Here is a 5,000-nt window from a genome sequence, read left to right as displayed (position 1 = left end):
TGCAACTTCATCTATGTTGGGTTTCAGATAACAAACTAGTAATGTATAACAAGACCATGGTAATGGAAGCAAGAGGGGAAAAGCTTACAGCACCTGGTATTCCCAGGTGGTCTCCCATCCAAGTACTAACCAGGCCAAACCCTGCTTAGCTTCCGAGATCAGACGAGATCGGGCGTTCTCAGGGTAGTGTGACCGTAAGCCATTGCAGAGCTCTCATCAAGACTACTTATGCAACTTCATCTATGTTGGGTTTCAGATAACAAACTAGTAATGTATAACAAGACCATGGTAATGGAAGCAAGAGGGGAAAAGCTTACAGCACCTGGTATTGCCAGGTGGTCTCCCATCCAAGTACTAACCAGGCCAAACCCTGCTTAGCTTCCGAGATCAGACGAGATCGGGCGTTCTCAGGGTAGTGTGACCGTAAGCCATTGCAGAGCTCTCATCAAGACTACTTATGCAACTTCATCTATGTTGGGTTTCAGATAACAAACTAGTAATGTATAACAAGACCATGGTAATGGAAGCAAGAGGGGAAAAGCTTACAGCACCTGGTATTCCCAGGTGGTCTCCCATCCAAGTACTAACCAGGCCAAACCCTGCTTAGCTTCCGAGATCAGACGAGATCGGGCGTTGTCAGGGTAGTGTGACCGTAAGCCATTGCAGAGCTCTCATCAAGACTACTTATGCAACTTCATCTATGTTGGGTTTCAGATAACAAACTAGTAATGTATAACAAGACCATGGTAACGGAAGCAAGAGGGGAAAAGCTTACAGCACCTGGTATTCCCAGGTGGTCTCCCATCCAAGTACTAACCAGGCCAAACCCTGCTTAGCTTCCGAGATCAGACGAGATCGGGCGTTCTCAGGGTAGTGTGACGGTAAGCCATTGCAGAGCTCTCATCAAGACTACTTATGCAACTTCATCTATGTTGGGTTTCAGATAACAAACTAGTAATATATAACAAGACCATGGTAACGGAAGCAAGAGGGGAAAAGCTTACAGCACCTGGTATTCCCAGGTGGTCTCCCATCCAAGTACTAACCAGGCCAAACCCTGCTTAGCTTCCGAGATCAGACGAGATCGGGCGTTCTCAGGGTAGTGTGACCGTAAGCCATTGCAGAGCTCTCATCAAGACTACTTATGCAACTTCATCTATGTTGGGTTTCAGATAACAAACTAGTAATGTATAACAAGACCATGGTAATGGAAGCAAGAGGGGAAAAGCTTACAGCACCTGGTATTCCCAGGTGGTCTCCCATCCAAGTACTAACCAGGCCAAACCCTGCTTAGCTTCCGAGATCAGACGAGATCGGGCGTTCTCAGGGTAGTGTGACCGTAAGCCATTGCAGAGCTCTCATCAAGACTACTTATGCAACTTCATCTATGTTGGGTTTCAGATAACAAACTAGTAATGTATAACAAGACCATGGTAATGGAAGCAAGAGGGGAAAAGCTTACAGCACCTGGTATTCCCAGGTGGTCTCCCATCCAAGTACTAACCAGCCCAAACCCTGCTTAGCTTCCGAGATCAGACGAGATCGGGCGTTCTCAGGGTAGTGTGACCGTAAGCCATAGCAGAGCTCTCATCAAGACTACTTATGCAACTTCATCTATGTTGGGTTTCAGATAACAAACTAGTAATGTATAACAAGACCATGGTAATGGAAGCAAGAGGGGAAAAGCTTACAGCACCTGGTATTCCCAGGTGGTCTCCCATCCAAGTACTAACCAGGCCAAACCCTGCTTAGCTTCCGAGATCAGACGAGATCGGGCGTTCTCAGGGTAGTGTGACCGTAAGCCATTGTAGAGCTCTCATCAAGACTACTTATGCAACTTCATCTATGTTGGGTTTCAGATAACAAACTAGTAATGTATAACAAGACCATGGTAATGGAAGCAAGAGGGGAAAAGCTTACAGCACCTGGTATTCCCAGGTGGTCTCCCATCCAAGTACTAACCAGGCCAAACCCTGCTTAGCTTCCGAGATCAGACGAGATCGGGCGTTCTCAGGGTAGTGTGACCGTAAGCCATTGTAGAGCTCTCATCAAGACTACTTATGCAACTTCATCTATGTTGGGTTTCAGATAACAAACTAGTAATGTATAACAAGACCATGGTAATGGAAGCAAGAGGGGAAAAGCTTACAGCACCTGGTATTCCCAGGTGGTCTCCCATCCAAGTACTAACCAGGCCAAACCCTGCTTAGCTTCCGAGATCAGACGAGATCGGGCGTTCTCAGGGTAGTGTGACCGTAAGCCATTGCAGAGCTCTCATCAAGACTACTTATGCAACTTCATCTATGTTGGGTTTCAGATAACAAACTAGTAATGTATAACAAGACCATGGTAATGGAAGCAAGAGGGGAAAAGCTTACAGCACCTGGTATTCCCAGGTGGTCTCCCATCCAAGTACTAACCAGGCCAAACCCTGCTTAGCTTCCGAGATCAGACGAGATCGGGCGTTCTCAGGGTAGTGTGACCGTAAGCCATTGCAGAGCTCTCATCAAGACTACTTATGCAACTTCATCTATGTTGGGTTTCAGATAACAAACTAGTAATGTATAACAAGACCATGGTAATGGAAGCAAGAGGGGAAAAGCTTACAGCACCTGGTATTCCCAGGTGGTCTCCCATCCAAGTACTAACCAGGCCAAACCCTGCTTAGCTTCCGAGATCAGACGAGATCGGGCGTTCTCAGGGTAGTGTGACCGTAAGCCATTGCAGAGCTCTCATCAAGACTACTTATGCAACTTCATCTATGTTGGGTTTCAGATAACAAACTAGTAATGTATAACAAGACCATGGTAATGGAAGCAAGAGGGGAAAAGCTTACAGCACCTGGTATTCCCAGGTGGTCTCCCATCCAAGTACTAACCAGGCCAAACCCTGCTTAGCTTCCGAGATCAGACGAGATCGGGCGTTCTCAGGGTAGTGTGACCGTAAGCCATTGCAGAGCTCTCATCAAGACTACTTATGCAACTTCATCTATGTTGGGTTTCAGATAACAAACTAGTAATGTATAACAAGACCATGGTAATGGAAGCAAGAGGGGAAAAGCTTACAGCACCTGGTATTCCCAGGTGGTCTCCCATCCAAGTACTAACCAGGCCAAACCCTGCTGAGCTTCCGAGATCAGACGAGATCGGGCGTTCTCAGGGTAGTGTGACCGTAAGCCATTGGAGAGCTCTCATCAAGACTACTTATGCAACTTCATCTATGTTGGGTTTCAGATAACAAACTAGTAATGTATAACAAGACCATGGTAATGGAAGCAAGAGGGGAAAAGCTTACAGCACCTGGTATTCCCAGGTGGTCTCCCATCCAAGTACTAACCAGGCCAAACCCTGCTTAGCTTCCGAGATCAGACGAGATCGGGCGTTCTCAGGATAGTGTGACCGTAAGCCATTGCAGAGCTCTCATCAAGACTACTTATGCAACTTCATCTATGTTGGGTTTCAGATAACAAACTAGTAATGTATAACAAGACCATGGTAATGGAAGCAAGAGGGGAAAAGCTTACAGCACCTGGTATTCCCAGGTGGTCTCCCATCCAAGCACTAACCAGGCCAAACCCTACTTAGCTTCCGAGATCAGACGAGATCGGGCGTTCTCAGGGTAGTGTGACCGTAAGCCGTTGCAGAGCTCTCATCAAGACTACTTATGCAACTTCATCTATGTTGGGTTTCAGATAACAAACTAGTAATGTATAACAAGACCATGGTAATGGAAGCAAGAGGGGAAAAGCTTACAGCACCTGGTATTCCCAGGTGGTCTCCCATCCAAGCACTAACCAGGCCAAACCCTGCTTAGCTTCCGAGATCAGACGAGATCGGGCGTTCTCAGGGTAGTGTGACCGTAAGCCATTGCAGAGCTCTCATCAAGACTACTTATGCAACTTCATCTATGTTGGGTTTCAGATAACAAACTAGTAATGTATAACAAGACCATGGTAATGGAAGCAAGAGGGGAAAAGCTTACAGCACCTGGTATTCCCAGGTGGTCTCCCATCCAAGTACTAACCAGGCCAAACCCTGCTTAGCTTCCGAGATCAGACGAGATCGGGCGTTCTCAGGGTAGTGTGACCGTAAGCCATTGCAGAGCTCTCATCAAGACTACTTATGCAACTTCATCTATGTTGGGTTTCAGACAACAAACTAGTAATGTATAGCAAGACCATGGTAATGGAAGCAAGAGGGGAAAAGCTTACAGCACCTGGTATTCCCAGGTGGTCTCCCATCCAAGCACTAACCAGGCCAAACCCTACTTAGCTTCCGAGATCAGACGAGATCGGGCGTTCTCAGGGTAGTGTGACCGTAAGCCGTTGCAGAGCTCTCATCAAGACTACTTATGCAACTTCATCTATGTTGGGTTTCAGATAACAAACTAGTAATGTATAACAAGACCATGGTAATGGAAGCAAGAGGGGAAAAGCTTACAGCACCTGGTATTCCCAGGTGGTCTCCCATCCAAGCACTAACCAGGCCAAACCCTGCTTAGCTTCCGAGATCAGACGAGATCGGGCGTTCTCAGGGTAGTGCGACCGTAAGCCATTGCAGAGCTCTCATCAAGACTACTTATGCAACTTCATCTATGTTGGGTTTCAGATAACAAACTAGTAATGTATAACAAGACCATGGTAATGGAAGCAAGAGGGGAAAAGCTTACAGCACCTGGTATTCCCAGGTGGTCTCCCATCCAAGTACTAACCAGGCCAAACCCTGCTTAGCTTCCGAGATCAGACGAGATCGGGCGTTCTCAGGGTAGTGTGACCGTAAGCCATTGCAGAGCTCTCATCAAGACTACTTATGCAACTTCATCTATGTTGGGTTTCAGATAACAAACTAGTAATGTATAACAAGACCATGGTAATGGAAGCAAGAGGGGAAAAGCTTACAGCACCTGGTATTCCCAGGTGGTCTCCCATCCAAGTACTAACCAGGCCAAACCCTGCTTAGCTTCCGAGATCAGACGAGATCGGGCGTTCTCAGGGTAGTGTG

At 46.9% G+C, this 5,000-nt stretch overlaps 22 non-coding genes across 22 annotated transcripts in view; all 22 read right to left on the bottom strand.

The window, feature by feature from the left end:
- Nucleotides 1–81: 81 nt before the first annotated feature.
- Nucleotides 82–200, bottom strand: LOC125796559 (5S ribosomal RNA). Its single transcript, XR_007435468.1, has one exon. It is a non-coding gene; the product is annotated as a 5S ribosomal RNA (ribosomal RNA).
- Nucleotides 201–310: 110 nt separating this feature from the next.
- On the bottom strand, nt 311–429 carry LOC125796220 (5S ribosomal RNA). Its single transcript, XR_007435212.1, has one exon. It is a non-coding gene; the product is annotated as a 5S ribosomal RNA (ribosomal RNA).
- A 110-nt stretch (nt 430–539) lies between these two features.
- Nucleotides 540–658, bottom strand: LOC125796456 (5S ribosomal RNA). Its single transcript, XR_007435366.1, has one exon. It is a non-coding gene; the product is annotated as a 5S ribosomal RNA (ribosomal RNA).
- Nucleotides 659–768: 110 nt separating this feature from the next.
- LOC125796132 (5S ribosomal RNA) lies at nt 769–887 on the bottom strand. The gene has a single exon (XR_007435124.1). It is a non-coding gene; the product is annotated as a 5S ribosomal RNA (ribosomal RNA).
- A 110-nt stretch (nt 888–997) lies between these two features.
- LOC125796558 (5S ribosomal RNA) lies at nt 998–1,116 on the bottom strand. Its single transcript, XR_007435467.1, has one exon. It is a non-coding gene; the product is annotated as a 5S ribosomal RNA (ribosomal RNA).
- A 110-nt stretch (nt 1,117–1,226) lies between these two features.
- Nucleotides 1,227–1,345, bottom strand: LOC125796556 (5S ribosomal RNA). The gene has a single exon (XR_007435465.1). It is a non-coding gene; the product is annotated as a 5S ribosomal RNA (ribosomal RNA).
- A 110-nt stretch (nt 1,346–1,455) lies between these two features.
- On the bottom strand, nt 1,456–1,574 carry LOC125796233 (5S ribosomal RNA). Its single transcript, XR_007435225.1, has one exon. It is a non-coding gene; the product is annotated as a 5S ribosomal RNA (ribosomal RNA).
- Nucleotides 1,575–1,684: 110 nt separating this feature from the next.
- On the bottom strand, nt 1,685–1,803 carry LOC125796555 (5S ribosomal RNA). Its single transcript, XR_007435464.1, has one exon. It is a non-coding gene; the product is annotated as a 5S ribosomal RNA (ribosomal RNA).
- Nucleotides 1,804–1,913: 110 nt separating this feature from the next.
- Nucleotides 1,914–2,032, bottom strand: LOC125796554 (5S ribosomal RNA). Its single transcript, XR_007435463.1, has one exon. It is a non-coding gene; the product is annotated as a 5S ribosomal RNA (ribosomal RNA).
- A 110-nt stretch (nt 2,033–2,142) lies between these two features.
- Nucleotides 2,143–2,261, bottom strand: LOC125796553 (5S ribosomal RNA). The gene has a single exon (XR_007435462.1). It is a non-coding gene; the product is annotated as a 5S ribosomal RNA (ribosomal RNA).
- A 110-nt stretch (nt 2,262–2,371) lies between these two features.
- Nucleotides 2,372–2,490, bottom strand: LOC125796552 (5S ribosomal RNA). Its single transcript, XR_007435461.1, has one exon. It is a non-coding gene; the product is annotated as a 5S ribosomal RNA (ribosomal RNA).
- A 110-nt stretch (nt 2,491–2,600) lies between these two features.
- LOC125796550 (5S ribosomal RNA) lies at nt 2,601–2,719 on the bottom strand. Its single transcript, XR_007435459.1, has one exon. It is a non-coding gene; the product is annotated as a 5S ribosomal RNA (ribosomal RNA).
- Nucleotides 2,720–2,829: 110 nt separating this feature from the next.
- On the bottom strand, nt 2,830–2,948 carry LOC125796549 (5S ribosomal RNA). Its single transcript, XR_007435458.1, has one exon. It is a non-coding gene; the product is annotated as a 5S ribosomal RNA (ribosomal RNA).
- Nucleotides 2,949–3,058: 110 nt separating this feature from the next.
- LOC125796146 (5S ribosomal RNA) lies at nt 3,059–3,177 on the bottom strand. Its single transcript, XR_007435138.1, has one exon. It is a non-coding gene; the product is annotated as a 5S ribosomal RNA (ribosomal RNA).
- Nucleotides 3,178–3,287: 110 nt separating this feature from the next.
- On the bottom strand, nt 3,288–3,406 carry LOC125795854 (5S ribosomal RNA). Its single transcript, XR_007434846.1, has one exon. It is a non-coding gene; the product is annotated as a 5S ribosomal RNA (ribosomal RNA).
- Nucleotides 3,407–3,516: 110 nt separating this feature from the next.
- On the bottom strand, nt 3,517–3,635 carry LOC125796254 (5S ribosomal RNA). Its single transcript, XR_007435246.1, has one exon. It is a non-coding gene; the product is annotated as a 5S ribosomal RNA (ribosomal RNA).
- A 110-nt stretch (nt 3,636–3,745) lies between these two features.
- Nucleotides 3,746–3,864, bottom strand: LOC125796108 (5S ribosomal RNA). The gene has a single exon (XR_007435100.1). It is a non-coding gene; the product is annotated as a 5S ribosomal RNA (ribosomal RNA).
- Nucleotides 3,865–3,974: 110 nt separating this feature from the next.
- Nucleotides 3,975–4,093, bottom strand: LOC125796548 (5S ribosomal RNA). The gene has a single exon (XR_007435457.1). It is a non-coding gene; the product is annotated as a 5S ribosomal RNA (ribosomal RNA).
- Nucleotides 4,094–4,203: 110 nt separating this feature from the next.
- On the bottom strand, nt 4,204–4,322 carry LOC125796253 (5S ribosomal RNA). Its single transcript, XR_007435245.1, has one exon. It is a non-coding gene; the product is annotated as a 5S ribosomal RNA (ribosomal RNA).
- Nucleotides 4,323–4,432: 110 nt separating this feature from the next.
- On the bottom strand, nt 4,433–4,551 carry LOC125796264 (5S ribosomal RNA). Its single transcript, XR_007435256.1, has one exon. It is a non-coding gene; the product is annotated as a 5S ribosomal RNA (ribosomal RNA).
- Nucleotides 4,552–4,661: 110 nt separating this feature from the next.
- Nucleotides 4,662–4,780, bottom strand: LOC125796547 (5S ribosomal RNA). Its single transcript, XR_007435456.1, has one exon. It is a non-coding gene; the product is annotated as a 5S ribosomal RNA (ribosomal RNA).
- Nucleotides 4,781–4,890: 110 nt separating this feature from the next.
- The window catches only part of LOC125796546 (5S ribosomal RNA), a 119-nt gene continuing 9 nt past the window's right edge, over nt 4,891–5,000 (bottom strand). Inside the window, exon 1 of the ribosomal RNA XR_007435455.1 lies at nt 4,891–5,000. This exon is cut by the window's right edge and continues 9 nt beyond it. This is a non-coding gene — a ribosomal RNA (5S ribosomal RNA).

Source organism: Astyanax mexicanus, unplaced genomic scaffold, assembly GCF_023375975.1.
Source record: "Astyanax mexicanus isolate ESR-SI-001 unplaced genomic scaffold, AstMex3_surface scaffold_46, whole genome shotgun sequence".
Classification (NCBI taxonomy): Eukaryota; Metazoa; Chordata; class Actinopteri; order Characiformes; family Acestrorhamphidae; genus Astyanax; species Astyanax mexicanus.
Note: the sequence above shows the minus strand (reverse complement) of the source record. Positions and strands in the feature narration are given on the sequence as shown.